This window comes from Maylandia zebra, linkage group LG3 (genome assembly GCF_041146795.1).
Source record: "Maylandia zebra isolate NMK-2024a linkage group LG3, Mzebra_GT3a, whole genome shotgun sequence".
Taxonomy (NCBI): domain Eukaryota; kingdom Metazoa; phylum Chordata; class Actinopteri; order Cichliformes; family Cichlidae; genus Maylandia; species Maylandia zebra.
The window spans coordinates 35237219-35252628 of record NC_135169.1 but is presented as its reverse complement, the minus strand read 5'-3'; the positions used below and the strand labels follow the sequence as shown (position 1 = coordinate 35252628).

At 43.3% G+C, this 15410-nt stretch overlaps 2 long non-coding RNA genes across 3 annotated transcripts in view; one reads left to right on the top strand and one right to left on the bottom strand.

Annotated features, from left to right (window-relative positions):
- LOC143417078 (uncharacterized) overlaps window positions 1–9883 on the bottom strand; it is a 62909-nt gene extending 53026 nt beyond the window's left edge. The window contains exon 1 of the long non-coding RNA XR_013097303.1: window positions 9607–9883. This is a non-coding gene — a long non-coding RNA (uncharacterized LOC143417078). The remainder of the gene's footprint in view (window positions 1–9606) is intronic.
- LOC143417077 (uncharacterized) lies at window positions 9500–15016 on the top strand. Of its 2 annotated transcripts, none has more exons than XR_013097301.1 (4): window positions 9500–9632; window positions 13583–13827; window positions 13956–14087; window positions 14179–15016. It is a non-coding gene; the product is annotated as an uncharacterized LOC143417077 (long non-coding RNA). The 2 variants fall into 2 exon arrangements; XR_013097302.1 differs by having other exon boundaries at window positions 9506–9632; window positions 13686–13827.
- Window positions 15017–15410: the final 394 nt, after the last annotated feature.

The window sequence follows — 15410 nt, the reverse complement described above, 5'->3', positions numbered from 1 at the left end:
TCAGCAGGCAGCCTGCAGACAGTGGGTGAGCTTTTTCTATCTCCCTCTTGTTTGGCTCCCCTATCTCTTTCCCTCCCCTCCCTCCCCTCTCCACTTATGCCCCTTCTGCCTCTATCTCTTTCTTTAGCCTTGCCTCTCGTCTCTTTCCATCTCCTCTCCCCCTCTTGCCGTCTCCTCTGATAAATCTCCCCCCCCTGCTGCTTTTCTCCTCCTCTGTCTCTCCCCATCTCTCTTCTTCCCTCTGTTGGCCGCTCCCATCTCGCCTGTATCTATTGCTTTATCTCCTCCCTTCCCTCCCTAAGCCTCTCCTTTTGTTTCATCCCCCCCACCCCGCACATCTCTCCCATCCCTTCGCCCGCTCAACGTCTCTTCCCATTTTGCGTCCTCTCTCCTTCGCTCATTTCCTCTTTTCCTCTCTTTCTCACTCGGTCTCCGCCTGCAGGACTATTCAGTAGATTAAGTTCAGCGGTGGCGGCAGTGTTGCTGATTCAGCCATATTCTTTCAAATGACCTAAATCCTCAGTCTGGAGAAACCTCACACTGATTGCATTCTTCTCCTTCTGTCTGTCTCGCCTTCTTTTCATGCATGCAGTCACACACAAATACACACCTCTTATTGATCTCAGAGAGTTGGCCTCTTCCTTTTCCTTTTTTACATTTTTTGGCCAAATCCTCGCTCTGTTTCTAAGCAGTGTGCGTGTGTCTGCGTGTTTGCTCTCTCTACAGTTGCTATATCAATATCAGTAGCAAACCTGGAGGCTTATTTCAAGACTATTTTTCTTCACCGTCTCCAATCTTCTTTGTTTCTCCTGATCACAGTCGAGCTGCGTTGGCATGTTCATGAAGATAAGGCCATATTTTTCCCCCCTCTTCAGCCGCAACGTCAAAGCTGCTTGATAGAGAATGTCTTCACAGCCGTGTCTAGAAATGAGTTTTGAATACCGCACATTGAATGTCACTTGCAAATTGACGCCCCGACTACATACATTTTTGCTTTCTTTGATACACCCCATATTTTGCTTTTGTTCTGTCAGGAACATGGCACTTTTATTGGCACGACTTGAAAGGAAACAAGAAACCAAATCAAAATTTGCATATGTTATTCCCATGACATTAGACAGCCCCGCGTCGAACGCAAGAGAAACAAGAGCAAGAAAGTTTTACAGAAAGTTGCTAAACTAAAGAAACAAGTTGTCACCACCAAACTGCAACTCTGCTCCGGTAATAAGGTGCCTTGGTCAAGCGCAGACTCATCGCGGAGTGTCGAACAGGTGACAGCAGCAGCTCTGTCAGGCTGTGTTTAGGCCTGCGCTAACATGACCTTTCACTGAACCCAAAATTATTTCAAGCACATTTCTAATATGTGGTTGTGGGAACACTGCAAATGTTCAGTCTGTAGCTGCATTAATAGAAGTGTGCTATAAATGGACTACATTCATCTACGCATAGATGGAAGTATAAAACGTACCACAGCAGGTGGGGCTTGGAGGACCAGAGTATAATTAGTTATGGAGTGAGACTAATATAATGCACAGAGTTATATAGAAGCAAAACTTTGCTCATACTACAATGCTCTTAGTTCACTAACGCTAAAGTCATACTGGTGACAACAGATGTGTCTGTGAAAGTTCTCAGTCATCCAGGTCATCGTAGTCTAAGGAGCTTGCAAAGAAAAGCGTCTGGACTTCTTTAACTAGCATCCCCAGGCTTCTACCTTTCTACCTATAAAACCCGAGAGCAGTCAAATGGTGGAAGTGGAAGCTAAATTGGCTAGTCATTCATATGTATATTAGGTCGTTACCTAGGAATTCTGGAGGGAGGGGAGTGGGGGTGAGTGATTGAGGGGGGGGGGAGCTGCTAAAAGCTGTGAACTTCCTTTTGTGTTTCATCTTGATGCATTCTCAATCATCCAGGGAAATAAATCTCCAAAAGTCACCAACTTGGAGTGTTTCAGTTTGCCATCTTGGGGAGAAATCAACACACATGGGTGTATGTCCTTTGTTGCTGACATTTATTGATAAAAACAGTACAAAAAACCAACCATTTGTACACATATTTACAAATAATTCAACATTGTCAGCAATCACTCACAATCCTGGCACTGCCACGGTATCTGTCGTCTGCATTTACCACATGTGTACCTGTAGCAGTGAACACATCGCACAGTGGCCTGATTTTTTTTGCATCTGTGTTTGACCTGACACGTGGCCCTTTTTCCAGGGCTCGGTGTGGAGGGTTCTGCCCGAAGCAACTGATCTTTTCTTGCCTTCTTCGCAGCTACATGAGAGTGAGCCAACTCTGTTGCAAGCGCCACCAGGAAGTCCACCCGTCTTTCCTTCGTCCCGGTGCATGCTTGATACAGCACATGTGCATTCAGTGCTGCCATGTCAATCATGTTATAAAACACGGCGACTGGCCAGCGCCGTGTTCCTTTGCGGACAGTGTACTCCCGAACCATCTGGTCCATCACATCCACGCCACACTTTGTTTTGTTGTAAAGGGTGACAGTGTTTGGCTTTCTTTTGGTGGTGTTATCAGTCTGAACCACGCTGTGCATGCTGCTAAGAATATAGACTGTCTTCTTCCGTTTGGCCGCATACGCCGTCAGCGTGGCAGCAGAGGTTGAAAACACCTAAGAAATAAGATAAATTGTTATTTTCATAGCCCTTTTACACACAATGAAACACATAAACATAGAACCACAAAAGACCTGCAACATACCTGAGTGGTGAATTCATTGCGATCTGTCTGTCCGTACACCAGAGGATTCTTCTGGTGTACGGACCTCCTCTCCAAGGAAAGAAAATTCATCGCCCTGCCCTGAAGAATCCTCTGGTGTACGGACCTCCTCTCCAAGGAAAGAAAATTCATCGCCCTGCCCTGAAGAATCCTCTGGTGTACGGACCTCCTCTCCAAGGAAAGAAAATTCATCGCCCTGCCCTGAAGAATCCTCTGGTGTACGGACCTCCTCTCCAAGGAAAGAAAATGCAGAGAAGACTCACCACTCAGCAAGCCTTGGAAATGATCCTGACGGAGGTCGACCCTTGTGACTCGGATGGAGAAGACCTAGCAGTTCAGCCGGATTCGGACTCAGAGCTGTCTGATCAGTCTTCCGGTTAGTTTCATTTCATGTTATTTCCTTTTTCATTTCAAACAAGTAAGTGGATGTAGTTAGTAAGTAAGATATTTCAGACATTATTCTGATACAGAGGAGGAGATACTGGAATTATAATTAGTATCTATGCATGCATTTGTGATTTTCCCATTTTCCCATTTTCCCATTTTGCTCACAATTTGAATTTGTTCACACTGCAGATGAGGAGACTGCTTCTCCACCGAAATAGAGACCTTGTTTGGGGACTGAGACAGCGAAAGATGGCACAGTGTGGCGTGAAGAACATGTGGGGACCTGTCTCCCTTTCACCCCAATAGAAGCGTACGCTGCAGATGGAGAGCCAACGGCTAAGGCCAGGAGAAGTATCTCGACTCGCCTTCAGAGCTTCCTGTGTTTCGTCACTCTTGACATGCTTCGTAGCATTCAAGAATGGACTATTCAACATGCACAGGAAACGGAGGATGTTCATTGGTTCATGGACCTCCCTGAACTAATGGCATTTATTGCAATTGTGATCTTGCGGGAGGTTTGCAGGCTTCCATCGGTAAATGACTGCTGGTCAGCAAACCTGGGAAACCCACAGATAATTGGAACTATGGCACGAAACCGCTTCCAAAACATCATGCAACACCTACGCTTTGATGACAAGTCCACCCGCTGTGATCGAGCAAAGACTGACAAGTTTGCTGCAATTTCCAGTGTGTGGGGATCATTTGTCACCAACTGCATCACGTGCTACAACCCTGGTCTGCATATCACCATTGATGAACAGCTTTTCCCATCAAAGACTCGTTGCTGTTTCCTGCAGTATATTGCAAGTAAGCCGGACAAGTTTGGGATCAAGTTTTGGGTGGCTTGCGACCTAAAATCCAAGTACATTTGCAATGTCTTCCCATATCTTGGCAAGGACCCCAGTCGTCCCACCGGGGAGAGACTTTCTGAAAATGTAGTAATGAGGCTGATGGAACCATTCCTAGACAAGGGCAGAAATGTTACCACGGACAATTTTTTCACATCGCTTTCACTTGCGCAAAAACTTCTTGGACGGAAAACCACCATCCTCGGCACAGTCAACAAGATTCGCAGGGAAATTCCTCAATCCACTAGACAGACAGATCGCAATGAATTCACCACTCAGGTATGTTGCAGGTCTTTTGTGGTTCTATGTTTATGTGTTTCATTGTGTGTAAAAGGGCTATGAAAATAACAATTTATCTTATTTCTTAGGTGTTTTCAACCTCTGCTGCCACGCTGACGGCGTATGCGGCCAAACGGAAGAAGACAGTCTATATTCTTAGCAGCATGCACAGCGTGGTTCAGACTGATAACACCACCAAAAGAAAGCCAAACACTGTCACCCTTTACAACAAAACAAAGTGTGGCGTGGATGTGATGGACCAGATGGTTCGGGAGTACACTGTCCGCAAAGGAACACGGCGCTGGCCAGTCGCCGTGTTTTATAACATGATTGACATGGCAGCACTGAATGCACATGTGCTGTATCAAGCATGCACCGGGACGAAGGAAAGACGGGTGGACTTCCTGGTGGCGCTTGCAACAGAGTTGGCTCACTCTCATGTAGCTGCGAAGAAGGCAAGAAAAGATCAGTTGCTTCGGGCAGAACCCTCCACACCGAGCCCTGGAAAAAGGGCCACGTGTCAGGTCAAACACAGATGCAAAAAAAATCAGGCCACTGTGCGATGTGTTCACTGCTACAGGTACACATGTGGTAAATGCAGACGACAGATACCGTGGCAGTGCCAGGATTGTGAGTGATTGCTGACAATGTTGAATTATTTGTAAATATGTGTACAAATGGTTGGTTTTTTGTACTGTTTTTATCAATAAATGTCAGCAACAAAGGACATACACCCATGTGTGTTGATTTCTCCCCAAGATGGCAAACTGAAACACTCCAAGTTGGTGACTTTTGGAGATTTATTTCCCTGGATGATTGAGAATGCATCAAGATGAAACACAAAAGGAAGTTCACAGCTTTTAGCAGCTCCCCCCCCCCCCTCAATCACTCACCCCCACTCCCCTCCCTCCAGAATTCCTAGGTAACGACCTAATATACATATGAATGACTCCAGCATTTGACTGACTGCTCTCCGGCTTTTAAAGGTAGAAACGCAAAATGATGACTCCGCGGGGGTCTAAGGTAGAAAACCAAAATGACTGCTCTCCGGGGGTCTAAGTGTTATTAAGTTGCTTGAAGACATTTCACCTCTCATCCGAGAAGCTTCTTCAGTTCTAAGGTCAAATGGTGGAGAGTCCTCCACATGAGCCAAGGTGTGAAAACGGGTGTAGGTCACAATCAGGCAAGGTTTCGAGTGAACCCATTGTGAAACCTAGCCCCACCCTATCATGCGATTTCCTGATGTCAAATGACCTGGGATGTGAGTGGGCGTTAAGGCGTCTGGGAAGGGATCTCAAAACTGGATTATAGATGGCAGACAGTTAGTGTTGTAAACCACCACCTCTGTTCAAAGATGGTCGCTCACAGTGGACATAGATGGCTTCTTACACTCCTCTTTCAAGTGTCTTCAGACCTCGAAGACAAAATTATAGTGTGCAATTAACAATCTCAATACTCTTAAAATGATTGCCTCATAGATTTGGAAATTATGCCACAAATAGTGATGCATTCAGCAACCTTGCTATTATATAGGAATATAACCAGAAAACCACCAGTTGAGTCCCTTACTGTAAAGAGGGGAGCACAGTTGTGCACATCGTGGAGGCTGGCATGTAGGCAGTCTGTTTGCATTTATAAATCTGACGGCAGTTGCTTGGAGACCTTTGCTAATCTATCTGAGAGTGATCGCAGTCAGTCCAAGCTGGAGCACAACTGTTTGGAGACAGGTTCCCTTCCACCAGGCGACCTGTGCAATGGCTCTGCAATCAAAGCGGTCATTCATAGAGGTTGCGGGTACTGTGCGCTGAAGGTCTTGGTAACCAGATGCATTCAAAGCAATCACCAGGTAACCACTAATTTTCCATAGCTGATCTGTGTGTAGTTGTCCTATTTTTACTTTGCAATCGGTAACTGAATGCAAAAAATTCAGTACAGATGAGAAAAATATAGTTTTATTATCCTGTATATATCAGTGCAGTTATGTTCTCAGACAGCTGCATATGTTCACTGATTTACTCCAAAGACAGGTGCCAGTGGAAAAGCAGTAGTGTAACCAAAGTGGTTAAGGTGCATTGCTGAAATGCTTTAAACGTCCAAATCCATTTTTGGAGCTGTCTAAATAATTGGGTGTGATCTTTGACCTGCTAATAGCACTAACTTAAGTTTCATGGGATCAAGAGTTTATTCAGTTTTCTGAGCATCGATTTTCTTAATGTCATTTTTGGCATTCAGTACAATCAGTCAAGCATTTTACTTAGAAACCAAAAAGTCGCCTTGTTGATGATGTTAGAGAATAACTAATTATCAGAGGCTTCAGGGTTCCTTCTCTAAGGAAAATAAATGCTTGCAGTTAAATGTTATGGTAAGTCGTGTAGCTGACATGTTACAATGTGGGCCAGGCTGGTAGAGTCTGACATTTCCATCCCTGGAGCTACACTAACAAAATACTTGAGTTTTCTAATGTTGCCTATTTATTGTTAAAACAGCCTGAAAAGCACTTTTCTCATCCAACACCAATTATTGTCAAGTTGTGAAAGCACTTAAGCCACAGTTGCTAAAGTGCTTTCCAACTGTGACCAACCAATATCTCTGATTAGTAGCACTTAAGGGTGTTTTCACACTTTGGCTAATTACATGAGTCTGAACTGAAGTCAATATCTGTGATAATACAAATATCATTTGTTTGAGTCTTTCGGACTTATTCACTCATGCTAACTAGGCACTGAAATTGAATATTTGAAACAATCAGGTCGGCTATGTTCGTCTAACAAAACCGTTTAGACATTAACCGTAGCGTCTGAATGTGGAAACATTGTTCAAATTCCTTAATTTGATCTTTACAGAAGAAACGTCATCACTTCTAACACATCTAACCCTTTTGTCCTCTATTAGTATGACTTTTTCAAGCTATCCTCTGATGAAAGGAGACACTTGTTGGTTCTGTTTCCATGTTGGGCAACAGTTCTTCCCACCCCGCCCTCCAATTCACTCCTCACACTCTCATTAACATAAGCGGTCATGGATACATACACACACATTCCCCCCCCCCCCCCACACACACACACACACACACACACACACACACACTTGAAAAGTAAAATTGGGCAAAATTGGGCTTGGCATACATGAGCCAGGTGAGGAAACACTATCACACGGAGCCGTCTGCACCGGGAGTTGGTCACAGATCGCAGTCTCCAGGCCGGGCACACAGCTGGAGGGAGGCAAAGAAGCCCCCCAGCTAGGCCTTTGGTTATACTGGTAGACGTGCCACCAATGAGGAGTTGCTAATATAATATAGGTATAAAAGACAGTGAGGGCAATGCAGAAGTGCTTTAAACCTGCATAATTGCTATTGGACAACAGAAGACAGCTCCCGTGGATATAAAATTAAGTCTGATTGTACACAAGTCTTTGATTAAGTGTTCCTACTTTGATTTATGACCGCAGTAAATACTTTCATGATCAGTTTTTGATGTTGCTAGTGTCAATGATTATTTTTTTGTCAACCCAGCACTGCATTCATTTTCTAAACCAGGGGTTTACAGCTGTCTAAAAACTAATTTCTAAGTCAAATTAGAGAAAAAACAGGACAACCTAACTAAGATCAGCGGTTGCCCAGTGCATTGAACGTTTGTTCCTTTTGGCAACTGACTGCAAGTAGCTGCAGCGACCACTTTCCATCACAAGGTGATTGGACAGCTCGGCTGGTGGGAAGCAACTTGTTTCAACTGAAGTCTATCTCAGACTGTCTGGTCTGCAAATGATCACTGTCTAATTTATAAACACAAAGTTAGTTTGATACGGGATATGTCCCTTTTTAATAGGGGACTCAAGTAAACTGGTGTCCAACTGGTTGGACTGTGGTTACATTCCTATATAAAAGTAAGGTTGCTGAGCCCTGTGTCATTTTGCAGTTTATTTGGCATCTAGCAGCAACTATTTCACTATCTGTGGAGGAATTTCTGTTTCAAATCTCTCTGTTGACTGTTCAGTCTCTTTACACATTATTAAATATGTGTTAAATGATTGCTAATGCACCTTGTGAAACCTTCAGCTGCTGATTAAAAGCGATTACCTGCTAAAACACAAGCTGGCTTTTATTGAGAAGCAAGTCTGTTTGGCTGTAAGCAGACACGCTAGTTTGCTCTTGTGTTGAGTTTCTCACCACTCAAGTTTTTGATTGGGAGTAAACAGCTAATGTTATTGTGGTAACCACAGGTTTCACGAGTGGCGGGCTGCTTGTCAGGTGTGCCGAGACATTTCCGAGTGACTTAAGGGCTGTTTTAGCTTGAATCATCAATTTGATGTTATAGCAAAAAGGAGCAAGTTAACAGAGCTCCTAGAATCCATGCATAAGATGTCATCTCGACCGTACACTGCTCACGCTCTCACTACAGCCTAAAAACACACATAGCCTGACGATGGAAGAGACATGGAGAGTATCAAGATGCAGACCGAGATGTAGCTAAATACTGAAAAATAAATGCGAGTTATGGACCTGGCCAGGCAAAAACAAACAAAAAACAAGCTAAAACTAAAGCTATTTATATTCAGTCATCAAGCAAAAATATCAATTTGAACATCTGACATACAAAACAAACAGCCTATACCTTTTAAACAGATAATAAGATACAGAGTGAGAACAGTGTCTGCATGTGTGCATTCATATGTGCTTTGACTGGTGAGTTTTTGGGTGCACCCATATCCTTTGAACACTTTCAAAACCCAGTGTTCATCTTTAAGAGAGTTAGTATATAACTATACTAGTACGGATGATAGACGTGTTATTAAAAAAAAAACTACATTCAAAAATATAAATTACAAATTGTTCTTTTTGTATGCTTTTGGAGAGTTATTGGTACCGACTCTCTCTCAAGTTCCTGTCACTCATACTTTGAGTGCAATTTAAATGAAATGGGCTAAATTAAAGGTGAATTTTACTATTACTGCTTTTGTTCTTTTTTCCATATTTTCTGTAGAAGGTATCTAATATCATTACGGTGAATTAATTTAAATGGTCATGTAGAGAAACTCGGAGACGGCCTTAAATTGCAGGCCTACATAGTTGATTTGCATTAAGAGATTTGGCTCGAGTGGAGTTGAATTTCCAGCCTGAACTACTGGGTGTCACCAAATTAACAGTGACTTTTAAGGACTAAAGTTTTAAAAGGAGAATGTGTGTAAAATCTCACCACTAGATGTCAGTAGATTACAGTCACTTGACTTCTGTTTTCTTACTGCTAGCAATTTAACTGCTAGCTATCGATATATGTTCACGTCTATTTACTCTAGAGGAGGCTGTAAAATTTGGTGAAATGACTCTGATACAAGTTGATGAGTCAGTAAAACTTACTTCTGTCTGATGAGAGTGATATTGAGGTGAGTTGCTGAGCATATACGTACTTTTTCTGTCCATAAGCGCTGCTGTTTTTCTTCTGTTACCCTGCTAGCTGTTGCTAGCCGGTTTTAGCTGACGCTAATGAAACTTTCTTTGAAGTGGCTCAAACACTGTAGTCTGACTCGGACACTTGGTGAATAAAATTTCATATGATGCGAGAATGTAATAAAACTAGGGATGTGTGAATTTAGCAATTAAAGTTAGCTTAGCATATAACCAGCTATTGATGCTATTTAGCCGACTCCTTGTCAGCGATCTGGAGACAGGAGAGTCACTCGCCTAATCTGCTGACAATAAGTAGTTTTGACAATATCGGGAATAAATAAGCATGTTATACAAGTTTTTGTGTATTAGAACTTTGACTTAAATTCAAAGCAATGAGGCATGAGGTGAGGAGGAAGAACCTGAGGTGGAAACGAGAGAAGAGCAAGAGCAGGGCTGGAGGAAGAGAAGGAGATAATATACCTGTTCAAATGTTAAATGGTCATATATTGTTTTAAAAAGAGCTATTTGTGATCTTTAAATTAAAAGTAACTAATAAGGTATGCTACATATGTATGTGGCCAGTCTCAAACAACACAAACAATTCGCCGCTCCAATGTATTTTTAATAAATTAATCCAAAGTTAATGAGAATGCGTCAGTTTGTTGGAAGATGTTAATTAGCCATCAATCAATGGATATTTATAAGTACAACGCTCTGTTTTTTCTATTAAACAACTTCAAATTGTGCAGATTGTAGCTTTAAGAACTTGTCTACACATTTAGAGAAGTAGAAATCATTGTGAAAGAATGTGTTTCCAGGCTGCATGCAATTTCAGAAATTCAAGCTCAATTTAAACTCTTCGGGGGGGGACTAAAAAAAAAAAAATCTCATAGTGCTGCTAAAAGAATGATCTAATGCTATGCATGGCAGTGGTGGGAAAAGAGAGCAAGCCATTGCTATATATTCACTGGATTTGATATGTGGAATGTGTAAGTTCACTCTCGCTTTCAAAGGAAACCTTAGTACAGCAGTCCGCCACATACTTGAGACCTAATGCAATTCAATTCCCAGGAGAGCCTGGACAAGGTTAGACATTAAGAGAAAACAGCAGGAGCTCGGGCTGGTGTCGTACCCAGAAGTGCTGTAACGTGTTCATAAGGACAACCACTCAGCGTTGCTTTGAACACCTCTCCGGATCACCACCTGCTCAGTCCTCTCCAGCTTCTGAATGATGATTAGCTAAAATTCTAAGATTTAATGTAAATTGTCAATGAATACTTGACTGTGTGTGTCGGGCTCGCCCTGCCGCTCAGCCCAGCATGGTACTCGCGCTATGATCCGCTTGATGCAAGACTTGCCGTTTGAAAGCAGAGCCCTGTGCCACATGGATGCTCGCAGCAGGGTTATCTAGCTGGAAAACAATAGCTGAACAGTTGACCCTTGCATACATGTAGACATGCTGCAAAAAGAAGGAAAGAAAGCAGCGTACGCTCAAATGCACATGCCAATACACAAACACATGGGCGTCCCAGCTCTTGCTTGATTTGGGGCCCTCTGTTGGCGTTTTGATTGACCAGAAGGGCTCCCTGTGTCTACACCATGCTCCACTGGAAGGAACGAGGGGCCTCTAAATGTGGCAGAGCACTTTAGACACTTCGTTTAATAGGAAAACAAAAAATGTTTGATGTCAGAAAACTCAAGCTAAAAATCTTCAGCCTTTTCTAGAGTTCACTAAACTCTTTTTTTTTCTTCTTTGTTTGGCCAGGCAGCTTTCCCCCCTCCCTCTGCACATAAATGTCGTTTTTCCTCTTGTGTGATATACTATCTGGGTTATTACCAAGCGTGTAGGTGTTAAAATGGAGAGGAATATAACAGAGAGGAGCGACTATGAAAAAGGCAGAACGAGAGTGAAGAAGAGACAGACGAGGAGTGTGTGAAAAAGTGTCAGAGGGGCGCGGGAAGCCGGGGTGGAAAAAAAAATACGAAGGCTCTGGCTGTCCCAAATTCAATCAAACATCGAGGAACATTCGGAGGCTTTTTGATCAATTAATCTAGCAGATGGCACGAGTGCAGTCAAGAGATAATGCTGAATGAGTGAGCAGGAGAGAGGGAAAGAAGCAGGTGGAAGGTGTGAAAGTTCCTCCTTTCATGTGAAAGCAAAGCTTCTCTGCTTTGAGACGCGGCAACTGATAAGACAGAAAGAGAAGTGTCATGTGACAGACAGTTAAGAGCAGCTCGTGTTGTCGTGCGTGCATATTCTTGTACGCTTCTTATGGTACATTTGTACTCGCCTCCTATGTCTGTTTGTGTGTCTGTCAGGAAGGGGCGCAGCAGATTGCTAATATAGCGGGCGGCCACAGAAAGAGCGCAAACATCCAGCGATAATCAAAGGAAGACGAGGCTGAATTAGTTCTCTCCCGCAGAAGCTACCTGCTGGGCAGAGCCTGCCCTCCGCTAACCCCCTCCCCGTCACTACACAGAGTTTAGCTGTGGAAGTGGTTCGAATATAGCCGCTTTATATTATCATTTGAGTGGGCTAAAGAGCCACTTATGATACAGTCAATGGCAGCGAGGGAGCGGCGCGAGCAAACCCGAGAGGCACACCTGAGATGCAGCTCCACGTTCACCTGCGAGTGTGAAGGGGACGCTGCTGAAAAGACGGGAAGCAGCTCGAACACCCACCTCTCGTTTTGTCTTTCAACGCTTCGCTTTTTCACCAGACAACTCGGCTCAAGAGCGGAACCAATCAGGGTCAGGCTGACTGCATGTTGACCGCTATCTTAATTTAAACCCCGCGCATAAGTAAAGACAAAATCAAAACAAAAACAAAAGCGAAAGGCTCTGCCGGGTTCTGGATTAACCACAGGCTGTTTTATCTGCGAAATAAATTGCCTTGTAGACAAAAGAACTAATTCACAGGGTTAGAAAAACAAGAGGAACTCAATGAGGAGCATTCTCCCTGCACATCAGCTCTCTCCCACCGACGCAGCGTCTCTAATCGATGAATATTGAGTGGCTCCCGCCATCAGCATTTTAAGGGGGGGGGGAAGCACCCACCTTAGTTCATATCTCATATTGATATTTTCTTGTCCTATTTTTTCTCTCTCTCTCTCCTCTTCCTTCCTTCATGCTCCTGAAACCTCAGTCAGCGGCGTTAAAAGTTTCTCCGCTCTAATAACTGTTCTAACTTCCCAGCTGTAATGACTGTAGGTGTTTTGCTCAGTTGAATTTTTCTTCTCTTTTTTCTTCCCTCTCGCCGTTTTTCCTAATGAAAAGGTTGCAGAGGACCATGTTCCTCGCTGTTATTTACTTCGCCTGCATTTCTTTTTCCTCGTGTTTGACATTCACAGCTCAGTGGTGCAGCAAGCCTGAAGCACGACGGCGTAGGCTAGAGCTGCTCCTCCGGGGGGGGGGGTGCAAGAAAAAATTTATCAAGGAGTACTCGTTTGCAATTACATGAAACACACGGGTGTGTGTTGAACACACGTGTATTCGGCGCACACAAGCCGGCGCCACTGAGCTGAACCAGATAGAGCATGTACCGCTGGTTAATAGCCCAATTTATTCAGAGAATATTACTTATTAATTTGCATAATGATTCCGATGATTCAGACATTTGTTAGAGGCGGAGTACTGTGATTGATGGAAATTTAATTATGACACCTCTTAGTTATTAAACGGTAATCACGCTAAGCCACTTATCTTTAATACTTACCTTTAGCACACGAGGGCTGGAAGAAATTAATGGCAGGCAGTCACAGGTCTTAAACTCATAATTTCTTTCTTATATGTTATCATGCTTTCGACAGTACGCTGGTTTCAAATTTAACTACGGCACAAGGAATCCCGCTAATTAAAGACAGGCCACATTGTGATTTTTTTCTCTCTTTTTTTGGGCCTTTGTCTGTTATTGTTGTGCTTTTTGCTTTCACATTTCCCCATGCAGGAGAAGAAGTGTTAGGAAAAAGCCTAATGGAGAGGTTCAACCTGTTGTACCACGTTCTTGACTGAACCTCTTTAAAACGGAGACTCGCTCTTGTGCGTTTTAGCTCGCTTAAGAGGAAGACGAGGCTCCCGCCGAAAACACAAATTGCTTCGACAAATCACCGTTGAGCTGGGGAGGCATTTATCTGCCCGCGTGCAGCTAAACATGCAGGTTGCGATATGGATACCGCATCAGGACTTCAAAATGTAAGCAAGCACAGATAAAATGGCAGCGGCTCAAAGATGCAGCGGCGGCTTTGCGCGCCGAACTGAAAGTAATTATGCAGTAATACCGTTGAAAATGTCACATATCTCCCTGTTTACATTCTCCCAAGGAGCCGTTGTGAGAGAGCTACTGTTGGCGAGGAGTGAAAACGCAGCAGTCCTGAAGCACAATAGGAAGAAGCAGACCTTTATGCGGAGGAATAAGTCGTGCTGGGAGAGCTTTGTGTTCCCGTGACAAGGAGGTCTTATGCTGAGCATTTACTCTGCTCAACCCAGTTTTTCCCCATTTGCCTCCTAATTCTCTGTTTTACCATCTTTGCTACTATTTCTCAGGATGTCTGTGGCAGCCACTGAGGTGGGTTTTTCCCACTCGGAAACACTGCACATCCTGAACTGGTCCATTTCACTGATTACTCATCGTGTCTGCAGATGTCTGTGTGAACTTGCTCCACCTGCAGATGCTGTGATACCGCAGCATTTCTACGGATTTGCTTATGATTGAGCTTGTATAATGAAAGCCCCAATACTCACTTTTATATACTCTTCTAACTCGGCGTGCAAGGTGTGTGAAACTGCAGGTAACCATAGCAACAATACTTCTTCATGATGTGTTACCAGTTAACTGTCACTGGATCAAACTAACAGCTTTACTCCTTCATTTGCTGATGCTGGTAAGCAAGGGTTTTAAACCCTCATGCTGTATGGTGTAATTCAGTTCAGTTTTATTTATATAGCACCAAATTACAACAATACTCATCGTAAGGTGCTTTATACTGTAAGGTAAAGACACGATGATAGAGAAAAAACAGCAATCAGATGACCTCCTGTGAGAAAGCACTTAGCGTCAGTGGGAAGGAAAAACTCCCTTTTAACCAGAAGAACCAGCTCGGACTGAACCCCCCGGCTGCCCCCTGGCCGGACAATAGACACACTGAAAGAGAGTGTATATATATATACACAAAGAGCTATATTTTCTATGTTTTAAAAGATGATCCTACTGAGGTGCACATTTCTTTGAATTTGAATATGCCATTTTTATAACTATACAATATTTGTTTCCTTATGTTGTAAATGTCCCTGTGCAGTCTCTTATTTTTCGTTTTTTTATTTTATATTCTTTACTTTAGTGTGAATCTGCATGCTCCATCGGCCTGTCACTTTGCTGCAGGAACACCTGAATATCCCTAATGAGGGACAATAAAGGACATTTCTGTTCTTCTTTCTTCTTCTTTGATGCATAGAGAGTGAAGAAGAAGCACTCAATGCATCATGGGAAGCCACCTGCAGCCTAGACCTATTACAGCAAAACTAAGGGAGGATTCGCGGCCACTTGATCCGGCCCTACCTGTATGCTTTACCAAAACAAGTTTTGGTAAAGCATACAGGCATATTGTACCACCATCTTTCTGATTATTAGATGATCTGCTCTGAATCTCGAGCTATGCAAAAGATCCCCAGTTCAGTTCTGGGAGACACAAAACCCTTTAGGATTGTGTCATGAACAGCTACTCATTGTAGCAGCTTGTTGAAAATAAGGGAGCAGTTGAAACAAGTTTTCCTAATTG